This window comes from Panulirus ornatus, chromosome 58, assembly GCF_036320965.1.
Source record: "Panulirus ornatus isolate Po-2019 chromosome 58, ASM3632096v1, whole genome shotgun sequence".
Taxonomy (NCBI): domain Eukaryota; kingdom Metazoa; phylum Arthropoda; class Malacostraca; order Decapoda; family Palinuridae; genus Panulirus; species Panulirus ornatus.
The window spans coordinates 9,666,892-9,693,510 of NC_092281.1; positions in this window are offsets into that span (position 1 = coordinate 9,666,892).

Here is a 26,619-nt window from a genome sequence, read left to right on the forward strand (position 1 = left end):
ACATCAACGTGGCGATTGTGATATATCAACATGAATCATCTCCCAGTAACACTGGCTCAAGTTGATGATGGAATTTCTTCCTTCCTCGTTTTTGGTCGAGGAGGAGAATCCGATCACCTGCACGTGTGGGTTTAGATCAGCCTGGGGCGAGATCCTATACTGGCCTCTGAGACCGCATCTCTACCATTATTCATCTCGTATTTATCGACGTTGGGTCACACCGAGTAAAAAATGTAAAAGTTTCTGGTCGACTGAATTTCATTATATTTCACAATATGATGTTGATAACTATAACGGTTCAGTGTTTGTAATCGGATACTAATGAGTGAACTGCAAATAATTTGATATTCAGTTGTATGTAACCTGATCTAGATATTGTATATTTCAGGAATCGGATATAATTCCGGAAAATGAAAATGAGGACGTTGAATCATGGGGAGAAAACGGGATGTGTATCTGTGGTTTTATTCAATGTTGTCTCAGATGTTTTCCTGCCTCCCAGAATAGATATACATATTTTGGAAAATATCGTAAGTATAAATGACTGTGGGTTAGCCGACCGTCTTGAGCATCTCCATAAATCTAATTATCGGCGTTTTTGTGAAGTAATTGATCATTTCAGACGTTGCCAGTATGCACATATCAGGTTGTTCATATTATCAGAAAATTCGGGATAGCATTCTATACGTTAATTTTTTCTTTTTTTTATTATGAATGATTAACACACAACCTCTTTTCTTAGTGTTACCAGAGGTCACGCTTGCGTGTATATATATATATATATATATATATATATATATATATATATATATATATATATATATATATATATCTTTCTTTCATACTATTCGCCATTTCCCGCGTTAGCGAAGTAGCGTTAAGAACAGAGGGCTGAACCTTTGAAGGAAATCCACACTTGGCCCCCTTCTCTGTTCCTTCTTTCGGAAAATTAGAAATGAGAGAGGAGGATTTCCAGCCCCCAGCTCCTTCCCTCCTTCTCAGCAGGAGTACTCACGTCACTCCTCAGTACAGTAGCTCTCCCAGAGCTGCTCCTCCCAGCTTGAAGATGTACCTTGTCTCGCTCACAGTACCAGGTAAACGCTCGACTGAAGTACCAGAGGTCCTCATCGCCACGAACCAGACACCCAAGAGGAGAGAAAACCCAATGTATTGTGCAGTGAAATCCATCGGTTAAGTTCACTGTTCTGGTGTAAGTTGCTTTCCTCATTATTGTATACAGTGATACACTTCAGAGTCACTGTTCCCTTCAGACACCCGCCGTACGGCACTGTTGTAGGCACTAATCTGCCACAGTGACACTCCTACGAGACCTGCATACCAGTCTCCTCTGCCCCTGAGAATAAGGCGTTCTCACCAAGGACAAAATCCTTCAGCAAGAATATTTTTCCCGTTCATCTGAATAATCTAGGCAGGAGGCGAGCCTGCCCCGGAAAATTGGGTGTGCGTTCCTTCGCCAGCCTGCAGGGATGGGACCTGGGAATTCCTGCATTGCAAATATTTATTCCTACTAAAGGTGCTTGCGCTCGACATTGCCTGCAGACGACTGTGACAAGACCTAAAGCGTCCGTCGGACATGAAGCAATGGAAGAGAAATGAATGAGAAATGTAAGTGAATGAAAATAGTGGAGTCTCTCTCTCTCTCTCTCTCTCTCTCTCTCTCTCTCTCTCTCTCTCTCTCTCTCTCTCTCTCTCTCTCTCTCTCTCGAGGACGACCATTAGACGTATCCCTTTTGCGTGAAACAGGGCTCAGGGGAAAGAACACAGAACTCAAGCTCCTCAAGCACCATTGATTCCTCTGTCTTTGCGTCCATTTCCTTTCGTTTCTGCTATGCCTTTGTCCCTTCCAATTATTGTGCCATCACAAGGGTGAAGTGGGTCAGACATCTGATACTCGATAAAGAATAATCAAATGACCTACATGGTTGCCCCCGCGTTTAATAACGCTCTCCGATAAATGATACCATGATAAAGACTGAAAATATGTCATTAACACGAATACACGTCTGTGATCTCATTGTTAAACAATGGATGATTTTTAACTTTCAGAAACAATAATGATAACTCACAAGTTTAATAAGTCTAATGGCTACTCTCTTTTTATTTCCCTCCACGATTCTGGTCGTTTATTTCGCTGGAAATGATGCTGCTGGTAAGCAATTTAGTCATTTGCGTCTTTTGGTTTTTTGATTTTCCTTTATTGCCAGTCTCTCGGCGACACAGGAACCTCCTCTCAATATTCGATCTACTCAGCGGTCTCTCTCTCTCTCTCTCTCTCTCTCTCTCTCTCTCTCTCTCTCTCTCTCTCTCTCTCTCTCTCGCTCTCTCGAATGCAGGAACTCTCACGCTCTCCCTCTCCTTTTTACTCATTGTTCATCCCTCTTCTCACATCATCCCCCCCTACGCACTCCCTTCTTTCCCCATTCTGTTGTCATTTCCTCTTGTTCTCTCTCTCTCTCTCTCTCTCTCTCTCTCTCTCTCTCTCTCTCTCTCTCTCTCTCTCTCTCTCTCTCTCTCTCTCTCTCTTCTCAGCTCTCATCCTACCCAGAGGCAGAAGGAAGTGTATATACAGTTGTTCCGCTGAGGTCTCTCAAGTCAGTGCATTGCTCCCTAGCTCTCTGCGACCTGGTGCAGTGAGGTGCAGGTTATCTAGGATGGATATACCTGAAAACAAGCCTAACAAAGGCAGAAGGGAACGCTGTAGGCAAGAAACGTTTGAACAAACAGGGGTCGAAAAAAAAAATCATAATCCTATCCACTGCCACTAACATTGCAAAGGGGTAGGGGGGATGAATATGTCTTTCAGTCCCCTTGTGCAGGTATGACGTCTCTAGCAGCGTCGTCACCATTAAGGAAAAAGTTATGGTCCATTAACGTTATGCAAATGGATGTGTTCTCTTTTTTTTATCTCACAGAGTCTTAGGCAGATGGACACTTTTAGGGATGAGACGCTTTTAAAGTGTTGGATTATATACGCCAGATGGAGACGCTGTTCAGGGCTATATCAAATTTTAGTGGCCGGAGATGAGAGGAATAAACGATACAAAGTGAGGCGATACAAAGTGAAATAAGAGTTCCATCTGTGTGTAGAGAATAGACTACAGAGTAACTGAGAGACGGAAGGGTCGCTGGGAAAGATCATTACATTAATAGATTAAGATTAACCAATATTCAGCAACATAATGATCCAAAATAATAGACATGATAGACAGACTGATTAAGAAAGGATGTGATTTCCATTAGGGAATAGACAAGCGATAGACCCAGAGCCTTGAGACACTGTATTTATTACGCATCCACGTCACTCAATACATCAGGTTGACTGAGTAGTGGAGGAACTGAAAAAAGATACTCTTATCTGCAAAGGAATCGAGAATGGAAGGACAATAAGACGCATATGAAGATATGGCCAAGAAAGAGAGTCTAAAGGGCATCCCGTAGAATGAGAATAGATTGAATAGAACGTAGTCTATCCTGCCTGGGGCTTCATGATACTGTGTTATGCAATACCAACAGAAAGAAAACACTGGCTAGGAGCAGGGACTGACCTTCGCTTGGGCAAGATTTGACCTGTGGTACATTCTGCCTCCACCTCCCTCCTACAATACACACACTCTAGCTCCACTGACACCCACCTGCAGCGCAGTAGAGCTCCGCAGTAGCACCACTGTCACCCACTAACCTACTCTGTAGTTCCGCCGTCACCCACCTACTCTATACACTGTGATTCGACCGTCACTCACCTTCAACACACACTCTAGCACCACCGGGATTCGAACCGCGTCACAGCAAACACGCACCCCCTCTGGCTCCGCCAGGCCTCCCTCCGTCACCCGCGTAACACATTTTGCCGTAAATTCCCGGAAATGTTAGAGTAGAAACTCGGGAGGAAAAGTTTCTTGTGGGGGAAAAAATATTTTTTCCGTCATTACGTTGTTATAACTTGGGTGTGATGAGGACGGAGACAGTATTACATTACCTGCTCACTGAAGCCTAGAAGATAACACCAGGAGACGCCGTGAGGGCAGAGAAGGTATATATATATATATATATATATATATATATATATATATATATATATATATATATATATATATATATATATATATATATATATATGTATATATATATATATATATATATATATATATATATATATATATATATATATATATATATATATATATATATATATATATATATAACTGCGCAACAACAACAAAAGTATATTCTTTCACAAGAAATACTTTAAAGAATAATAGATTGAGATAAAGTTGATATGTGCAGTAGATATAATCTTTTTAAGAAAAAAAATACACACACACACACACACACACACACACACACACACACAAACAAGAAAGATTCATTAGACTTTGGCAAACAATGTATGGCATCCTTTGTTCATTACTATGAAGATTTCCTCGTTAATCTTATATAGTATTAATTTTTCCTTCAATATAGTCACTTAAAGACTTAAGAGGTAAAGGGACCATGTATGTACACACGGCAAAAAAATTATCTTCACAGTTGTGTCTGGGGGACAGGGTTGGTAATCCTTAAATGCGAGACACAATGATTATGGTAGCTGCTCTCTTTAGTAAATAATCTGCCATTGAAACATAATTAAAACGAATTGTAACTGTTTGAAAACGTTATGGTCCATATTGTATGGTGTGTTTTACACCCGTCGAGAAATACATATACGGAAAGCAGGTGCTATGAATGAAAGGTAAGACCCTGAATTTGAAATCATAATTTTCAATTTTCAAACGTCATTATATGAAAAAAAACAAGATTCTGTTGACACATGGGGATAATCTCGTACAGAACTCCCAGTAATCGCTGTCAGACGTAAGAGGATAAGATCCCGTTAATGACACACGTGGTTCTTCTTTACTCAGACCGGTTTCGGAAAGATTGGCATATTCATGTCCTTCCCTTGTCACATTCCGTATTTTGTTTCCTCTCACGCTGGGTGAAGAAAGACTGCATTTCCAAGGTGGAAGCTGTCTACCTCCAGCTACTGCAGACGAATTGATTAGCAAGACTATGTCTTATGATCGGAAATGTTCAAAGAGAGATGGGGTGCTCACGCGTGTAAAATTCCCCTGCCAGTATCGTTCAAATAGGAAATTACACATGCATTTACACATGCACATACACACAGTACATATTTCTTCACGCTTAATGTTTGGTGTCTTCGCTCACACACAATCAGTGTCATCTTCCTTCACTCTCAGAGTTATCTTCCTTCACGTCGCACTCATACAAGGTTATCTTCCTTCACATCCACACAATGTTATCTTCCTTCGCGCTCACACAATGTTATCTTTAACTGTCACACAGTATTATCTTCCTTCGCATCCACACAATGTTTTCTTTAACTGTCACACAATATTATGTTCCTTCACACCCACACAATGTTGTCTTCTTTCACACTTACACAGTGTTACCTTCCCTCACACTTACACAGTGTTATTTTCTTTCACACTTACACAATGTTATCTTTCACACTTACACAATGTTATCTTCTTTCACACTTGCACAGTGTTACCTTCCCTCACACTCACACAGTGTTGTCTTCCCTCACAGTTACACAATGTTATCTTCTTTCACACTCACACAGTGTTACCTTCCCTCACACTCAAAGTTATATCCTTTCATCCTTAGAGTGATCTCTCTCTTCGCGCGCAGACAAAATCATTTTCATTCACGCTGCCTATTTTCCCTTCCTTCAGACAATCTTATCTTTCATCCCAGTGGAACTCGTCCTCTTCCACGCCCAGACAATGTAATCTCCCCTCAGTAAGATATCAGGGTGCGGATGGAGTGGCTGTGGGGAGGGTGAAGGGGGGACATCCACGTCAACTGACAATGATATCAAATGCTTCTTCTCCAGATTATATTGACCTGTATTTTCTACATTTCATCTAGAGGCCATTGGGGCAACGTCTGGTAAAGCTGATGTCTCTCCTTGACACCCCGTGTCAAACGAGTGATCCACGTCCTACCAAGGTTCTTTCAGAGATCTTACATGACTCTTTGAATCAAAGACGAGAGTCCATGATCGATCCTGGGGTACAGGATCGTTCTAGACGAGGTGTGTTTTTTTTTTATTTCCATAGGAGGACCAAAAAGATGTCGGCGCCATAAGGTCGAGCAAAAGGAAATGTAATTTTTTTTTTCATAAACCGGAAACTACTGATTAATTTCAGGTACTCAGATTACCTGCAGGGACCATCTATTTTTCGTCAATAGATAGTATGTGGATGTGAGCAAACGAGGCCATATTTTTTTTTTTTCCTTTCCTGCCTCGCAAAAAATTGGCCAACTTGAATGAAGAAAATAAAATTTAAATATGTGTGTGTGTGTGTGTGTGTGTGTGTGTGTGTGTGTGTGTGTGTGTGTGTATGTGTGTGTGTGTGTGTGTGTGTGTGTGTTTGTGTGTGTGTCTGTGTGTGTGTAAAAGTATATCCGTATCTACACAGTTAAAATGTTCATTCATCTCCTTTTCCGTTTTCATCCCTGTGGAATGAAGGGAGCGGTACGCAACGCAGCCTCTATTTTTTTTTTTAGGGTAAGAATTTTGATGACCTAAGCCGCTTTCCCTGCCTCTAGCTGGAGAGTAACGAGGCTGGATAACGATCCTGCTGCATCAGATGGTACAGGGGTAAAGACAGGGGGGGGGGGGAAATAATATCTTCACATAACAACGACGGATAACAGATTCATAGTGACCGTAGAAATGCCCCAAAACTTTTGACGTGGACGATATATTATATATTACCGACCTGAGTGATCATATATCATCAGTGACAGATTGTCGTACATGATATGCGGGCATATCTATCTATTTATCTATATCTATCTATCTATCTATCTATCTATCCATCTATCTATCTATCTATCTATATCTATCTATCTATCTATATCTATCTTTCTATCTATCTATCTGTCTATCTCTCTCTCTATCTATCTATCTATCTATCTATCCATCCATCTGTATATATATTGATCATTGTTTTTTTCTTGGGAATTAGAGACGTACATATAACAGACTCATTCATGTGTTTTCATATATTATCTTTTATGCCAACTTCAGTGTTGCCTATTGCACAAAGTTCAGTGGGTAACTAATCAGATATGATATACTCATGTAAGAAACGATAGATTATAATAATGTGCTACACAAGAACAGTGTTAGCATTAGAAGGTCAGTCTTTAATAGAGAAATGGATTATTGAAGCCGACGAAGTGGCATTTATAAACGTAGGGCTATAAAACCCTAGTGCACCATGACTAGGGCCATGAAACCCTAGTACAGCATGAATAGGGCCATAAAATCCTAGTACAGCATGACTAGGGCCATAAAACCCTAGTGCACCATGACTAGGGCCATGAAACCCTAGTACAGCATGACTAGGGCCATAAAACCCTAGTACAGCATGACTAGGGCCATAAAACCCTAGTGCACCATGACTAGGGCCATAAAACCCTAGTGCAGCATGACTAGGGCCATAAAACCCTAGTGCACCATGACTAGGGCCATAAAACCCTAGTGCAGCATGACTAGGGCCATAAAACCCTAGTACAGCATGACTAGGGCCATAAAACCCTAGTGCACCATGACTAGGGCCATAAAACCCTAGTGCAGCATGACTAGGACCATAAAACCCTAGTGCACCATGACTAGGGCCATAAAACCATAGTGCAGCATGACTAGGGCCATAAAACCCTAGTGCAGCATGACTAGGGCCATAAAACCTTAGTGCACCATGACTAGGGCCATAAAACCCTAGTGCAGCATGACTAGGGCCATAGAACCCTAGTGCAGCATGACTAGGGCCATAAAACCCGAGTGCAGCATGACTTGAAACTTGTACCTAACAAAGGCATGCGCTTTGCGCTCGTTTGCTCTCAAGGTCAGAGTGCCTAGGGTCAAGAAAGTCACCACCAACATCCATGGTTTTTTCCCTCCTCCCTCGCCCTCTGTATAAGCTCCCGGAAACCGTGTTTATTTCGTGCGTAATTTGTGTCTCTGGTCTTGATACTTCTTCTTGAAGCAATGTCGCGTGTTTTTCTCCCATCTCATTCGTTATGTTTATACTGCCTGCAGCGCTCCGTTATCATTTCTTCTCGTTAGTTCTCCATTATGTACTTTTCAAGCCGGTGATCTTTTGTTTGGGTCTTAGGCGCATTTTTTGTCGTCTTGTTTTTGAATTTTTTGTGAGTGTATATCTTTTCTTATATCTTAATATTGTCCTCTTGTTTTTGCTTTATTTGTGTGTATATATATTTTCTTATAAAGTTGTGTCATCTTGTTTTTACGTGTTTAAAGCTGTTTCATCAATTCTTTACCTGTGTCTATTATGATTCATTTCATATGATGATATTTTGTCTCTTCATTTCGCCTCAGACTTATTACTTTTTCATCTGTTTCGACGTGATGTAGACAACAAGCGCTCGTAAAAACCGTATTTTCATTATCCGTTTGGATTTTTGCTCCACTTTTTTACAGACAAATTATTAGTATTCATTCTTTTTGCTTTTGTTTCGTAGAGGCAATGGAAGCCAGGCGAGAGTCAGGTTGAAATCATTCTTGACGATTCGTTTTTTTTTTTTTATGCAACTTCGATCAATCCCTGAGGCGCGTGTGGCTTATATATTCATAGATGTTCAGAACTCTTGTTGCTGAGGACAGAACATGATCCTCTGCCGCTGTTAGATCCTCTTCCTCCTCCTCCTCCTCCTCTTCTTCTTCTTCTTCTTCTTCTTCTTCTTCTTCTTCTTCTTCTTCTTCTTCTTCTTCTGCTTCTTCTTCTTCCTCTTCTTCTTCTTCTTCTTCTTCTTCCAGGTCTTGAGTTTTCCTCCTCTGGCCTGTGTCTCCCTCTAGGGTTCCAGTTTTCCCCTCTCATCCTCTCAGTCTCTCCCTCTCGGGCCTTAGTCTCCCCTTCCTTTGGCCCGCATCCCTTCCCCCCCTGGTTCAGTCTCCCTCTGTCCGAGATCCTTGCTGCTGCATACCCCTTCCACCTCCAGCCAGCCCCTAAGGTCCTAAGGATCCCATTCGTTTTCCAGCCTATACCCTTCCCTCCACACTATCAGCCTCCGTTCCACTGAAATCCTATTGGCTCCCCACCCTTACATCTAAAGTCCTATGCGACCCTATAATCTTACCCTAGCACTATTTTGCGTATAGGATTTCGAACTTCACTGGAAAAAAGAAGAGAAAATCCCCTCTGTTAATTGAGTCGGTTCAGTCATGAGGATATAAGGGTTCGAACACCCTCCCCACGAGATCCTTTGTGTCCACCACGTCCAGCACAAATCCCCACGTGACAACAAATGCTTCTGCTGTTGGAGTTCCAGACCAACCATTTCCTGGAGAGTCTGGAAAGAGCTCTCCATCCTGGAACTGTGGAAATTCTGACATTTTGAAGTGAAGAGATCCATGCATGTAAAGCCTGTCTGCTGAAATGTATCATCATTATTCTCGTATAAACTGAAGGAATAGATGAATGTATGTATAAGTAATTAAATATAAAGATAGACGAAGAGATGGATAAATAGATAGACAGATAGATAGATAGACACATAGGTAGGTAGACAGGCCCAGTGGAGCAGGTGCAATCTTCCCCCAAGGCACATGGAGTCAGCTGCACACCTCTTGCCAATATGGAGGCGGGGCTGAGTAAGCGATTTGTATTCATTATGCCAAGGTGGCCAACGTCACAGCTGCTTAGAGAGAGAGAGAGAGAGAGAGAGAGAGAGAGAGAGAGAGAGAGAGAGAGAGAGAGAGAGAGAGAGAGAGAGAACACCCGCACGTTCTTTCTTTCTTCATCCCATTCTCTCGAGATGTGTGCGCGGTGACTAACGACCCAGCTGATGCTTAACCACCTGGTGCCCGAGAGTACCTTGATCCTTGGTGATCAGCCACGTACAGTGGTCACTGATGGTGAGGTACAGTAGTGACTACCAGATCACCTGCCCTTGGAGGATGACTTACCCAGCTCACGTGTACCTAGAATGATATACTTGGTGACTCAGTTGCTGATGATCATACTTGGTGACCGACACATTTGGGCTTACTTTAAGCAAAAGGCCTTGTGACTCACTTGACAGGTGCCCCACCGCGGCTCAGATGGTTTGTGAGTCACCGGCTGGTGACTCTGTGTAATGCAGGACTTAGTTATTAATCATTTAGGGTTCACTTATGGCCAAGCACTCGGTGACTCTTCGTTTGGTATCCACGTCTGACGAAAATACTTGGTGACTCTCCAATTGGCATGAGACTTTGAAAAAGTTCTTTGTAGCTGGTGTGCTTAAGAACACGTCTGGCGATAACGTTGGTGACCATCCATTCATATACGACGAGATGTTTGGTGATTGATCAGTCAGATGAAAGACCAAGTTGTTATTTGAGAGGTTTGGTGACTGTGGTTGATTGCCTGGTCACCAGCCTTGATATCCAACACGTATATATACAGATGAAGGACCATTACAACACAGGGTTACTTACGTGAAGCCCTGGACACGAGGAGAGTGCTGAACTCCACAAGAATATCTCAAACAAGTGATATATTCTTACGACGGCGCAAAAAAGGTTTCTTCTCTTTCTTATATAAAAGACAATTTGCTTCGTGTTTAATGTACCTTCGTTAGATTATAAAGATGGAAAATGAATGATGGTACCTCAGCCATAAGTCTTCCTATCACTATTGCCAGTGAGGGGAGCTGAAAGCTTATCATGGGTCAAAACAATTTAACCAGTTTTGTTACTCTACCATTTCTTTTCCCCTCCTGAGGGCTAAAATTAAGTTACCGGTCCTCCAACAGATACGTGGCTCTTGAAAGAAACTCGAGACTCTGTCAGAGTTTTGTGAAATAAAGAGTTCTGAGAGCCAATTACTGGGAAAGCTTTCGAGAGATGGGGGTTAGGGGGAGGGGGATATTAATGCTAAGCTTTCCCGGACGGTGAATTTTTGTGAGGGGGAAAGCCATTAACCCCCCAAGGAAGTTATCATGGGAGAGGCTCGTCAGGGTAAAAACTCATTATTGGCCAACTTCTCAACTCCAGAAATTCAATGCGATGGTCTGGATTCAAGATGCTCTTTCCTTCCGTGCAGCCAGGTTACTACAACCCTCCCTCCATACAGAATCTCTCTTCTGTCCCAGGGGATAGATCGGAACCCCTCATGTCACCGTTGTGGGATCCCGGATACGATAACTTCCAGGCTGTGCTGACCATCCAGCTCCCAAACAAATGGTAGGGGGAAGGGTGTTCGAATCCATACGGGTAGAGGGCACTATGTGTTGTTATGAAACTGCGTTTGTATTGCACTATATTCGTGACCCATTTCTTCAAGAGTGTTGACCCACGAGCATAACATGGACAGCCAACTTTCCTCTGGAATGACGTCTTGTTGATCCTTCACTCCATAACGCTTCTGATGCACATCTGCCCATCGTCATTTCTCCCCGAAATAACGTCGTGTATTTCGGTTTCACTGTACATCCGGGGGTCGCTCCACTGTAATGGTGGGTTTGGCGCCATGTTCGACACCTCCATCCCACCCCACACCCCTCCTTCCTTTTTTTTTTTTAGTGGTATATTCTCTAAATGTTGGGACGTGGAGACACTGGTGGCTGGGAGTGTGAACGTAGCCCAACAGAGAGAGAGAGAGAGAGAGAGAGAGAGAGAGAGAGAGAGAGAGAGAGAGAGAGGGGCTGTCTCCGAACAACACATAATTTCCGGGTTCCGCACACACCTTCTTGTCACTTAATTATTTCCGGGTTGTGTAGGTAACGTCTCGCCACTTGATGATTTGCTCATTCTTTTTCCTATACCTTACGAATCTTCATATATATATATATATATATATATATATATATATATATATATGGCTGATTAACTGCTTGAGTGAGCACTTCACACACACACACACACACACACACACACACACACACACACACACACACACACACACACACACACACACACACACACACACACACACACACACACACCCATGCCTGCATCTCGTTTGCTGTATGATAGGCAGTAACTCGTGTGTGTATAGATAGGTGAAGACATGTGTAGCGCAAAACCCAATTACTCGTTAACCACCTCCTCTCTCTCTCTCTCTCTCTCTCTCTCTCTCTGCACAACGAACAACCATTAAACTCCTGGGGTTAATGATAGTGGATCATTACGATAATGAACGACATAATACCAGTAATTACAAAGTACGTTCAATTCCTTAGGGCGCCACCAATCATAGTTAGGATGAGGGGATAGTTAAGACAGAGAATACAAAATGGTGATTCATTCATCGGAAAAAAATTAAACGAAACATGTTCTCATAGTTTTGTTATTTGAAATCTGTTCGAAGGGCAGGTTCCTAGGTATTATAACTGTAGTTTGCTGTGTTTGATAATTGTAGGGAGAGGATAATATTGGTTGTATGTTATAGGTTTATATCAATTCTGTAAATACTCTGCAACTGTATTTTGTATGATTTTATTGTAACCCAAACAATATTGACGATAGTTTTTCCTCTCTCTCTCTCTCTCTCTCTCTCTCTCTCTCTCTCTCTCTCTCTCTCTCTCTCTCTCTCTCTCTCTCTCTCTCTCTCTCTCTCTCTCTCTCTCTCTCTCATATGCTTTCCATATAATGCTCGTCCACCCACACGCGTCATGAAGAGTGTGTTACCTCACGTCCATCAGTATATATCAGTATAGATTCCCTCTGTATGGGAGGGAGACGTTTTAATGAATTTCAACCCGCATTGCATTACGTGAGGTCATTTTGTAAGCTTCACCAGCCAGTGTAGAAAAGCTACACTTTTCTCTCACTTGTGACCTCGACAGTGTCAAAAAAAAAAAAGGTCACTACTTTTCTTTCAGTGTTGACATTTGCATTACGACGTGGACGCCTGAGCCACTGTCGTAATTGATGTCGCAATTGATAACTGACCTTAAGGAGCAAACACCTCCCACCTTAGCAACAGAAGGCTCTCCTCCTCTGGTCTCCTGCCGATGAACAAACCGAAGTCGTTCCCAAAAGGGGGCGATCTTCATCCGCTAGGACTGCCTAGCACCACGCAGCGTAGCCTGGCCTTAGCAGCACATGTATATCACACTACTCGCAGTCAATCAGCCAGTGAAAACAGTTCCCGGCTTAAGGCACACAAGTGCAACAACTGCGCCTGAATTACGTCTCTCCTGCCGTGGGGCTCGGCTTCTCCTCCGTCAGTAGCATTCCTTCGGCTGGAACTCATGCTTTTCCCGGGCTTTTTTTTCTCCACCAGGAGTTTGTGTATTCCAAGGACTCTTCTGGCATGAGGGGCGCTCATCTCCCATGTCGTCCTCGAGTGAGGACCAAGGCCCACCCACACCCATGATCGCTTCCCCAGCTCCATCAACACCCACAGCAACGGAGTGAAATACGATGCCAAATAACTGTGATCCAGTTGTGGGAATACATTTTTTTTTCTTTCTCCCCTCTGCGCAGGTGTGAGTTATTTATGTCACGTCGTCTGCAGTTAACGTGTACCGGTGTACGCAAACTGGTCAGAAGATATGAGACGCGGTAAATCAACTTGTATTTATAGACGTAAGGTAGCACTCCCCCCCCTCCCCCCTCCCCCAAAGTGCTTGCGATATTTTCCAGGGTAAAGCAAGAATTTGAATATAGACTGTGTGAGGTCAGGTGTATATATACTTTTATTTATCATAAGCTAATAATGAATGGTTAAATAAGACATTAATCAATAAAGGAACGTTTTTTTCGCATGATAATGAATAGATAAATAAGACATTAATCAATAAAGAAACGTTTTGTGGCCTAATAATGAACAGATAGATAAGACGTTAATCAATAAAGAAACGTTTTTTTTGGCCAGATAATGAATAGATACACAAGACATTAATCAATAAAGGCACTTTTGTGCCACCTGCAAATTACGACCTTACGCATCGTGCATCAGGTCATCGAGTGAGGAGAGTGCTACACACATGACCCCACCCCCTTCCCCCCTCCCCGAGTTCCCAAGTCCCCTTAGTTCTTTATAGGAGTTCCGTCCTTGCTGCCTGGTATCGGTAATAAAGTGTGGACAGTTAGATAAAAACCAGGTGTCGATATCAACAGGAAGAGCATGTTAACTAAATTGCCGGAAGTTGACGAGGGAATTTTTGTCCAAAGACGATTTTTGTTTTTTCCCCGTTCGTAATTATTTTTTCATTTTCATGTCGAAGGAAGGGAAAAAAAAAATCCAATATTCATCTGCTATACACCTCGTGTGTGATCATTCATATACATACAAATCCGTAAGATTTTTTTTTTATCTAAATTACCGAAGCTCATTATTTTCTCCCTCTCTCCCCCCTCCCCTCTCTCTCTCTAATTATAAGGGGATAAAAGTTTTCGAAACTTTATCAAACTATGTAATTTAGAATGGCGGGAGATAGAAAGAGAGAGAGAGAGAGAGAGAGAGAGAGAGAGAGAGAGAGAGAGAGAGAGAGAGAGAGAGAGGTGGGAAAAATATATATTTTTTTATGACAGATGCCAACCCTGACATAGAGCTGACACAGGCTTCAGAAAGTTTATAGTTTGTGTTAATTGTTACGACATAAAACTGTGTTGAATATATATATATATATATATATATATATATATATATATATATATATATATATATATATATATATATATATCTTTCATGACATCACATGGTGGCACTGTGGTGGTGGTGGTGCTCTCTCTCTCTCTCTCTCTCTCTCTCTCTCTCTCTCGCTCTCTCTCTCTCTCTCTCTCTCTCTCTCTCTCTCTCTCTCTCTCTCTCTCTCTCTCTCTCTCTCTCTCTCTCTCTCTCTCCCCCATCCTTCTCATTATTGGGGATTTATACATCGATTTCCCCATTTACCCTCGTGGATTAAGGGTCGGCTTTCGATACCTGCCTCACCTAATGGGATATATACCGAATATTGACTATTCGAGCCTCGTAAATCGAGGGGATTACCTATTCTGGTCTCATGTAATGGGATTTTCTAAGTGATGCCCATTTACTCTTTTGACAATATATGCCGTTGTAACCGATATATATATATATATATATATATATATATATATATATATATATATATATATATATATATATATATATATATATATACACATCTGGAGAGAAAATTATACGTGAATTGATGACAAAAGACGTAATAGAGAATGATATGCAAGTTCCTTCATGAGTTTTCGTTCGACATTCGCCATAATTACAGAGGCCACCGCTCATTTCGTAGTTGACTACGTTTCATGTTTGACGGCAAAGGTAATTCAGAAGTCATGCCTCGAATTTGTCGAATAGAAAACGTGCAATGTGGAACGCAAAGAACGGCGTGCCGGGCGCCGTAAACATACGCTTTGGAGTGACAAATTTCCAAGCCAAATACTAGCCAGAGAAAATATCGTCCATTGTCCCACACACGAGGATTGAAATAGCTCTCTTTTACACGAATTTCAGTCCACTCACACTCCCGTGAATCGGCCAAATTCAACGTTACACACAAGAAAATAAATGATTGATATTTTTGAGGGTTATGTACTTTTTCTTTTCCTTGTAATGGATCGTGTGGTTCTGTACAGTCTTTGATGAAGTTCATTTCCAGACTTGCCAGATATATCTGGTGAGGCAAATATTCGTTGAACCAGTCTTTGTGCAGACTTAGATGATAACAGTATAGGCGAGGAAAGAAATGTATTATGGAGATCTTTAAGCAGAAAAAGAAATCTCAATTTATTCTGACACTCGTGAGCTGTTTGCCTTTAACCCTGCCACCAAGGCTGTTGGACCCTTAGGGGTGCGCCTGTCTACCGCTGCTTCCTTTCGTTTTTTTTGTGTGTGTGTTGACCGACCAATCGAGGATGGACCACTATGATCCCCTCTTCTCTTTTTAGCCTGCGAAGCTGTGGAGTTTTCTCTCTCTCTCTCTCTCTCTCTCTCTCTCTCTCTCTCTCTCTCTCTCTCTCTCTCTCTCTCTCTCTCTCTTTTCTCGTCTTTCCCCTTCTTCTTATAACTTTTTTTTTTCTTTATCTTGAGGGCTCAGGTCTGCAAACACCTGTGAAGCCCTGGTTCATTTCCGCATTACGTTTTTTTTTTTTTATATTTTTTATCGTTTTTTGTGTCACTGGAGATGGCCTTGATTGAAGCCTCTGTAATGGGAGGAATTCTGAAGAAGATAAGGAAGAGGAGAAAAACCTATGTAGCAGTAGAAACAACAGAGTTCCTTGAAGGACATGACGCTTCCTGGAATCTATCACACACACACACACACACACACACACACACACACACACACACACACACACACACACACACACACACAGCCAGAATATGCTGGTAAGATGGTGTGGGAGAGGGACAGCCCACCAGGGGTTCTGGACTCTAAAGGGAATTTCAGGGATAAATGTTTTTCGGTTCAGGCGATAAGACCAAAAAGGCGCAGCCAGGTGCGACTACAGGACTGAGCTCTTTCAGGACTATATATATATATATATATATGCTTAAACGCAGCGATTAGGCCACTGTGTCATAATTTTTTCTTCCGTACAAGGCAATCAGTAAAGTCTCTAGATGCCATATTTGAAAAGTTTGTAGTAGAATTACGTGTCTTCTTTGTAACGGGTTTTGTAACCAGTGTTGTAACCGGGTTACAGAGAAGAGATACTTTTTCCTTCTCTTATTTCTTTCCATGAAAACGTAAACAAGGACTATCGATGACCATAGAATGCTGGAAAAAAAAGTAATTATTTTCGTGCGTTGATGGTTAGCTATGAGACATTGTTTCGAGGAAGGGAATAATTAGAATAAGAAATTTCAATGATCGCTACGTCTATATTTCTTTCTTTTTTTTTTTTCTTACAAGAATTTAAACTCTTGAACAAGAAGATACCGACCTTTGAGTACGATTCCTGAGATCTTAAACCTTTTGATCTCTGAGGAACACCCGTACTCAAGTACTAGTACAAGCAACACTCCAACGCGAACACCAGGACAAGCAAAGCTTTAATACAAGCACCATTAAAGGCAATACTCCAATACAAGCAGCAGGACTAGCAAGGCTCCAATACAAGCACCATTAAAGGCAATACTCCAATACAAGCAGCAGGACAAGCAAAGCTTTAATACAAGCACCATTAAAGGCAATACTCCAATACAAGCAGGAGGACAAGCAAGGCTCCAACACAATCCAGAGTACAAATAATAATGAAAGTAACAAGAGTAAAAAAGAATTGCATTAGCCAACACCACTGTTCAGTAGACGAAGGCAACACGAGTGTTTTGAAACTCTCTCTCTCTCTCTCTCTCTCTCTCTCTCTCTCTCTCTCTCTCTCTCTCTCTCTCTCTCTCTCTCTCTCTCTCTCAACACACACAAATAGTCATCGACAAATAGCAATCACTGGAATGACTCTCAACTTTTACACTGGCATTATAGCTGAGCAGTGTTGGTGTTATCTTCAACCAGCTGTAATGGTGTGCATCATGCTGGGATCCTCCACATCTTCACCTTTACCAACACACACCATGGGCTAGTAAACGAAGACAGAGAGGCTTATATATATATATATATATATATATATATATATATATATATATATATATATATATATATATATATATATATATATATATAAATGGCTTATTAAACCAATTCCTGCCAGAGGATGAATATAGGAGAAAAAAAATAGAGACGTGTTAACCAAATAGTCTAAGGCGCAGACACCATGGTTGAGGTCAACACAGTCCACTACAGACACTAAGGTCGAGGCCAACACAGTCCACTAATTACTGACGCTTGCGTGCACTGAGCCAGGCATGCGTGCGTGCATTCTTCCCTGCATGAGTGCATGTCTACTGACACGGCAGTGAACGGCAAGCTTAACAACAACTTTAAATCGTAATGTCTATGACGAGGCTGCATGGACCAGCTCTGTTGTCACGTCGAACGAATCGGTATCATATATATATATATATATATATATATATATATATATATATATATATATATATATATATATATATATATATTTTCCCTGGGGATAGGGGACAAAGAATACTTCCCACGTATTCCCTGCGTGTCGTAAAAGGCGACTAAAAGGGGAGGGAGCGGGGGGCTGGAAATCCTCCCCTCTCGTTTTTTTTTTTTTTAATTTTCCAAAAGAAGGAACAGAGAATTGGGCCAGGTGAGGGTATTCCCTTAAATGCCCAGTCCTCTGTTCTTAACGCTACCTCGCTAATGCGGGAAATGGCGAACAGTTTGAAAGAAGAAAGATATATATATATATATATATATATATATATATATATATATATATATATATATATATATATATATATATATATATATGTTTATATATATTTATATAATATGGCAGCTGACAGACGGACACATGCATAGGAAAGCAGACTTGTTTATCTTTTGGCACAGAGATAAAAAGGAAGGTTATCAGACGATAGAAATTCACATATTGATCTTCAGTATATGTATTTGACACATAACTTTATAATGTAAATTGAAATTGTAATTTTTTAACGTATATTCTATAGAGAAAAACTTTCAGAATGTTTCTTAGATTTACCATCCTCCCTCTAGAATCATTTTATGTGCCAAAGACAGTGCTAAACGACTCCCACCTCTCTGCTCACAGTGTTCAATATTCCATGTAAACTTGATTCCAGCGAGTCAGTCGAGAGCACGTCAGTTCATTTCCCCCCTCCCCCCTTTTTTTTTTCTAAAACATAATTCACAATTTGACCTGACATTTTTGCTCATTACTCAGGTCAGCACAAGCCTTTAACCCGAAGGTAAGGTCTTTGAGAACTACAGTACGACCCTTGTGCACTACGATACGACCCTTGAGCTTTATAGTGTGACCCCTGGATTTGATAGCCTTTGATCTAAACCCTTAAGGGTCAGATGAAAGGGCTAAGCCATTGCAGCAAAGTCGTAAAACCGTGCCCATGGGTGTGGTACCGTCGTGCTCAAAGGTCGTGCCGTCGTTCTCAAAGGTCGTGCCATCGTGCTTAAGGGCCGTAACGTCGTCCTCGAGGGTCGTGCTGTCGTCCTCAAGATAACTTGAGGAAGTAATGTTGCTGCTCTTTCTTCCCAAGATCTGTCATTCTACAAATGCGATCCCCTTTTATTCAAGACGTGATATGAGTAACACTGCAGTTCCTTGGGGATGTCGGTTCTGCATGGTCACAGTCACTGGTATTTCTACGAAAGATGATACGATCAAAACTAGCAATAAAAGGGTTGACTTCAAATCCTTACTGCTGAAAATAAAAAAAACACTGAAACACGGGAAAGCCCTTGTCAGTGACCTCTTTTTTTGGCCATGGGTCACCAAAATTAGGGTCTCTGACCTCTTCTGAACCCTGGGTCGCCAGAGGTTAGGGAATCTGACCTTTCCGAGTCATCATCATTCCCCAGCAAAGCTAATCCTTCACACTCCTCCAGTATAAAAGATTCGACTACCTTAATCATATTAGCCTTTTTTCTTCTCTCTTTTCTGAATCTATTTTATATGTTGCAGTGTGAGATAAGGTCATTGATCTACGATAGATGACAAAATAAACAGCTGTCTGACTGGGGTAAAAGCCATTAGGAAGCGAAACCACCGGCTTTAAAAGCGTCTTATGGTGTTTTGGCTGTCACCTCGTAATGGCCAAACAAAGAAAAGGACCTTTTTTTTTTTTAGTTTAAAGGCCTTAAGGGATTATTATTTATTTTTTTTTAGCACAAGGGGACTTTCCTGTATATATCATTCTTTGATCGATCAACCTCCAGTTTTGGTGTTCAGAAAAAATGAATATGTGCAAAACGGATGGCGAAATATGTACATAACACCATACATTCCTTATCGTAAGATTTGGCAGCATTAACTGCGAGTTCTGCGAAACACTGGTTCTGAACGAAGCTCAGAAACACTTACTTATTTCCTTGTGAACGAGGCCAACGGTAAACTCAGCTAAGAGTCATTTATTCGTCTTTTCTTCTTCTTCTTCTTCTTCTTCTTCTTCTTCTTCTTCTTCTTCTTCTTCTTCTTCTTCTTCACTAGGCGAGATGGTCTTCTTCTTCTTCTTCTTCTTCCTCTTATTCTTCTTCACTAGGCGAGATAGTCGTATACTGTTACCTTTGATTGTTGGATTCCTCCGTTTTCCCCTTAACACGCCTTCATTTTCTTTTGATTCTCTTCATTTTCTTCCAGCCCTTCATCTTCCTTCCAGCCCTTCATCTTTCCAGCCCTTCATATTCCTTCCAGCGCTTCAGTTTCTTGCTTGTTCGTCATCTTCCTTTCAGGTGTTCACTTTCCTGCCATTCCTCCATCTTCCTTCCCTACAGCTTACCTCCCTCCCTGAAGGCTTCTCCCTTCCATCTCTTCCTTCCTCTTGCAGCCATCTCTATCGTCTCTCTCTCTCTCTCTCTCTCTCTCTCTCTCTCTCTCTCTCTCTCTCTCTCTCTCTCTCTCTCTCTCTCTCTCTCTCTCTCTCAGCCTTCAGTTGTTCCCCTTTTTCTTCTTCCTTTATTCTCCAAATCCTTCTTCTACTTCCCATCTTTATCATCATCTCTATCTGTAGTCCGACGACCCACGACCCCGAGGATGACGCTGGGGGCCCGACGTATACGACGTCGGGGCGACATCGTATACGTCTATTCATATCTTCACCGACTCGAACTGAATTCCATTTTTTTTTCTGTATTGAGTTCTCTCTCTCTCTCTGTCAGTGACCTCTTTAAGCCCCGGAGCTATAATAACGAACTCATTATTTTGTGCTTGACTGAATAAGATAAATCTGTATTTATCCTGCTTGTTCTAATGACTTTTGCTTGCAGCCAAAGCGGGCAAAAAACTTCGCTTGATAACTTTAAATACTTTTGTTTTGTTACTTCGCGTCCCACATCATCACTGCCAGTTAGTTACCCCATTGTTCTTAGCTCGCGACACTAGACCTCACTACCAGTTACCCCCTGAACTTGACCCATTAGTAACTACTACCCCCCCTCCCACCCCCCCGACCTTAACGCACTTCACCTCATCATTTCCCAGTTACCATTTGACCTTAACTCGCTCCGCTGTGCCTTCTGATCTTCCTCCATGAGAAAGATATGTCATTTTCCTCACAGCTGGTGATTCCTTTTAACCTTCCATGTGGAAGTGACATTTCGGACGTACGCAAATTTGATGTCAAATAACGATATTTCTTAACCTCTGTTTCACCTCTGTTTCACCTCAATCTAGCAGCCACAGTCCACATCCAGTACCTCCTGTATATTATAACATCTATTTAGGTCCTTAGGCGCTTTACGAACGCTCATCATTTTTTTTCGAAGCTTTATATCGTATCCTTAAACTGAAAAATCGGGTTCGTACAGGTCCGTGTCCCCCATGCTTGTACCGAAGTACATCTGTACCTTCACTATTCGTCATTCATGATACTCCATTGAGCGTATCTATAATACCTGAGCATCAGTAGAGTCTGATAAAACTACTCGATCCTCCTTCTTATGATGGGAAAACATGCTAGTGTGCCAAAAGCTAAAAGAGCAATAGGTATAGCGTAGGCCATTGTCTTACGAGGCAGCCCACGCTCATAACAGATTTATAAGTTGACGTTGGAACACATCTACGTATTTCTCCTGAGGGTTTGTGTACGGGGGGGGAGAGGAATGTGAAAGTGGAGAAGGCGACGACATACTATATTACCTTCGAGATTTTTGGTAACTCCTCTCTCCAAATTGGACTTTCAAAGTGTCGGATCCTTGGTTCTTTTTCCTCTTTTGTTAGTTGAGACGGCGCGGTCAGGTGAATGCTATGCTTAAGGCCATCTCATTAACAGTATCTGTTACTTTTACGTGGAAGACCCGTAGTCATCGCTTAAGTCAATGTCTCACGGCTGCTACTTAAGTTTCTGACGTAAGGCTCTCACTTAAACGGATAACACACCCATAGCTGTCACTTAAGTGGAGTAGCTGCCCCTGAAGACGATGGCCAATAGTTTTGTAAGTAGATATACTTATGCCCCTCATGATGTCATCACATCCCGGGTGTTACTCATTTAAGTAATGATTACCAAGATGTCACAAGCATTTTTCTACGTCGCTCCGATTGCCAGACATCCTCCACATTTCGTTATCGTATTTTTGAATCTTTTTTTCATCTTTTGAAATGAGTCTCATTATTAATCATTAATCGTATGTATTCATTAATCATATTTGGTATCGAATTATCGGTGGCATTTTAAGGTTTGAGATCCATGTTAAGTCAGGTTATATCATTTTCATTTGAAATATACATCCTAAATTCTATTGTGGTACAGAAGTGCTTTATTTCTGAAAAAGATAGAAATGGCTCTTCGTGATGAGCTGTATGCACAGTGGATGCTCCAAGTCTAGAAAATTATTAAATTATATGTCCATTAAGCGAAAACCCACCAGAAGAGTTATCAAATTGTGTTGTCTGTGTACAGAAAAACTCAAAAAACTAATTAACTGTCTTCATCAAGCTTTCTTGTCAATGTTGGCAGACGCGAACTTCAAGATGGTTCGTCCATTAGGTCTGGGGTCCTTGTGGGTTGTCTCATTACGAACAAATAAAGGAAAATGTTGACTTTCTTGCTTGTCTGAAGGACCGCTCAAGGTAGATACATTTTTAATGGGCAAGTCTCCCGTTTTTTGTTGCTCTTGCTAGTTTTCTTTATGTTTATATTCATATTCGTATCTTTATTTTTTATCATACTTAAATAATATCTTTTTTGCTTTTCTCGATATTGTTAATGATCACAATATTTTTTATCTTCCTCTTCTATTTCTTCTTCTTCTTCTTCTTCTTCTTCTTCGTCTGTGTTGTTTCTTTCTGTACATTTCTCAAATCTCACGATCTTTCTCTTTGTTATCATCATCACTCATCTGGACTCCTTCCTTTGGTCTGGCTGGGGTCGCTGACTCAAATGATCCTTTCCTAGATCTGCCGTATTGATTCGGGTCATATAAAACATTTGGCTATGTAAGAAGGTGTTATTACAACCACCATTAAGAGCTCATGATTGTGGACTTGTTGTATATATGCGACTCAGTAAACTCCATTTTCAAACCGGAAGGAAAGCTAACTATAAATGGAAAAGTTCGTCCAACATAAATGTTTTATTTTTCTTCTTTTGCTTTGTCTGGTCGTCGGAAACCCACGAAAAACGTGAGCTTTGGCGGCCAAGCCGTGAGGCACGCCCCCATACGTGCTAGACAAATGACTATGGCAATAACCCTGGAGGTATTTCCAATGGCGGAGCCCAATGCCTTTGTTCTGGTGGTACTTCTCCTCCCCTCGTCCAGGGAGGCAATGAGTCGTAAAGAGGGATAATAACTGAATGCTATTTTCTCCCACCTTTTTTTTTTTTTTTCCTTCCTGTTAAAACGCGACTTAGCGTGTCGCTGTCCTCGAGGGTAAGTGCGCCATGAATGCGCTGAATTCATTCCCGAAGAGATGGGCAACGATTCGCGTCCGAGAGAGAGAGAGAGAGAGAGAGAGAGAGAGAGAGAGAGAGAGAGAGAGAGAGAGAGAGAGAGAGAGAGAAATCGTGGGACGAAACTATTACCAAGTATACACACACACACACACACACACACACACACACACACACACACACACACACACACACACACACACACACTTTCTCTCTCTCTCTCTCTCTCTCTCTCTCTCTCTCTCTCTCTCTCTCTCTCTCTCTCTCGACTTAATCGGCACTAAAGGTTTTTATAGCTCTTGCTGGATCTACCGGAGGTATATTGGCAATGTTGGGTGGATGGCTGCGTTAGGGTTGGATGTTTGCCATAATCGGTGTGTTGCAGCCTGCCATATAGGGTGAGTAATGAGTTGCCATGATAGGAGAGTGATGGGTTGCCATGATGGGGAGTAATGGGTTGCCAAGATGGGAGAGTGATGGGTTGCCATGATAGGAGAGTGATGGGTTGCCATGATGGGGGAGTAATGGTTTGCCATGATAGGAGAGTGATGGGTTGCCATGATGGGGGAATAATGAGTTACCATGATGGGGGAGCGATGGGTTGTCAACGTTTTGGGTTGACTGTTGCTTACGCTAGGTGGAAAGGTTGGTAAAAACGTTTGAGAACGTCCGAGTGGTGTTGGCTGCAGTCGAACTGGAGTGGCGTCTCTTGTGAAGGAGGTCGATGAAGACATCTAAAAATAGGACAAAAGAAAAGAAAAAAGAGGGCATGTTAAAACAGGAAAACCCTCAAAATTGACATGGCGTTTTGAGAACATATTAGTGGCCTTTATATAGACCGCTGTGTGGGAGCTTTGTTCTCTGTTGTTAATGTAGGAATTTTCCTTTAAAAACTCATTATTAGGAGTATTTTTCATGTTGAATTCAAATCTAGGCTTAAAATTCCGTTTGGTCGTCTTTATGACCGTTAATTATGCTGTTTAAATACGTATATTTGAAAGAATTTTCTGATGATTTGCGTCGTTTTTGCAGGATATGTATAGGTAACTAAGAGCATTATTATATATTTACCTTGATTAATTCAAGTATAGACGTGCTTGAATGTAATAAAATTCAATTTTGAAATAAAAAGTTTTTTGAGCGAAAAAATACCCTGAACTATTATTACCTTCAATTTTTGGCATTTTTCTCAGAAAAATAGATTTCCTTTAAAAACTCATTATGAGGAGTATTTTTCATGTTGAATTCAAATATAGGCTTAAAATTCCGTTTGGTCGTCTTTATGACCGTTAATTATGATGTTTAAATACATAAATTTGGAAGTATTTTCTGACGATTCGTATCGTTTTTATAGGATATCTAGAGTTAACAAAGAGCATTATTATATATTTTCCTTGATTAATTCCAGTATAGAAGTGTTTAAATGTGGTAAAATTCAATTTCAAAATAAAAAGTTTTTTCAGCGAAAAAATACCCTGAACTATTACCTTCGATTTTTGGCATTTTTCTCAGAAAAATAGATTTCCTTTAAAAACTCATTATAAGGAGTATTTTTCATGTTGAATTCAAATCTAGGCTTAAAATTCCGTTTGGTCGTGTTTATGACTTAATTATGCTGTTTAAATACGTATATTTGAAAGAATTTTCTGATGATTTGCGTCGTTTTTACAGGATATCTATAGGTAACTAAGAGCATTATTATATATTTTCCTTGATTAATTCAAGTATAGACGTGCTTGAATGTAATAAAATTCAATTTTGAAATAAAAAGTTTTTTGAGCAAAAAAATACCCCGAACTATTACCTGCGATTTTTGGCATTTTTCTCAAAAAAATAGATTTCCTTTAAAAACTCATTATAAGGAGTATTTTTCATGTTGAATTCAAATCTCGGCTTAAAATGCCAATTGGTCGTCTTCATGACCGTTAATTATGAAGTTTAAATACGTTAATTTGAAAATATTTTCTGATGATTCGCATCGTTTTTACAGGATATCTATAGTTAACTAAGAGCATTATTATATATTTTCCTTGATTAATTCAAGTGTAGAAGTGTTTGAAAGTGATAAAATTCAGTTTTAAGATAAAAAGTTTTTTGAGCGAAAAAATACCCTGAACTTCAATTTTTGGCATTTTTAGTAGAAAAATAGCTTTCCTTTAAAAACTCATTATAAGGAGTACTTTTCATGTTGAATTCAAATCTCGGCTTAAAATTCCGTTTGGTCGTCTTTATGACCGTTAATTATGCTGTTTAAATACGTAAATTTGAAAGAATTTTTGGATGATTTGCGTCGTTATTGCAGGATGTCTATAGGTAATTAAGAGCATTTATATATATTTTCCCTGATTAATTCAAGTGTAGAAGTGTTTGAATGTAATAAAATTCAATTTTGAAATAAAAAGTTTTTTGAGCGAAAAAATGCCCTGAACTATTACCTTCAATTTTTGTCATTTTTCGTAGAAAAATAGATTTCCTTTAAAAACTCATTATAAGGAGTATTTTTCATTTTGAATTCAAATCTCGTCTTAGAATTCCGTTTGGTCGTCTTTATGACCGTTAATTATGCCGTTTAAATGCGTAAATTTGAAAGAAGTTTTGAATTATTTGCGTCGTTTTTACAGGATATCTATAGGTAAAAAAGTTTTATTATTTATTTTCCTTGATTAATTCAAGTATAAAAGTGTTTGAATGTGATAAAATTCAATTGTAAAACAAAAGGTTTTTTGAGCGAAAAAATACCCTGAACTATTACCTTCAATTTTTGGCCTTTTTCTCAGAAAAATAGATTTCCTTTAAAAACTCATTATAAGGAGTATTTTTCATGTTGAATTCGAAACTAGGCTTAAAATATCGTTAGGTCGTCTTTATGACCGTTAAATATGCTGTTCAAACAAATTAATTCTAAAGTATTTTCCGATCAATTGCATAATTTTTGATAGAAATGTTTATGTAACTGAGAGCATTAAGATATTATTTCCATGATTAATTCAAGTTCAGAAGTGTTGGAATATGATATCATTCAATTTTAGAAGAAAGTTTTTTGAGCTAAAAATACCCTGAACTATTACATGTAACTTCACAT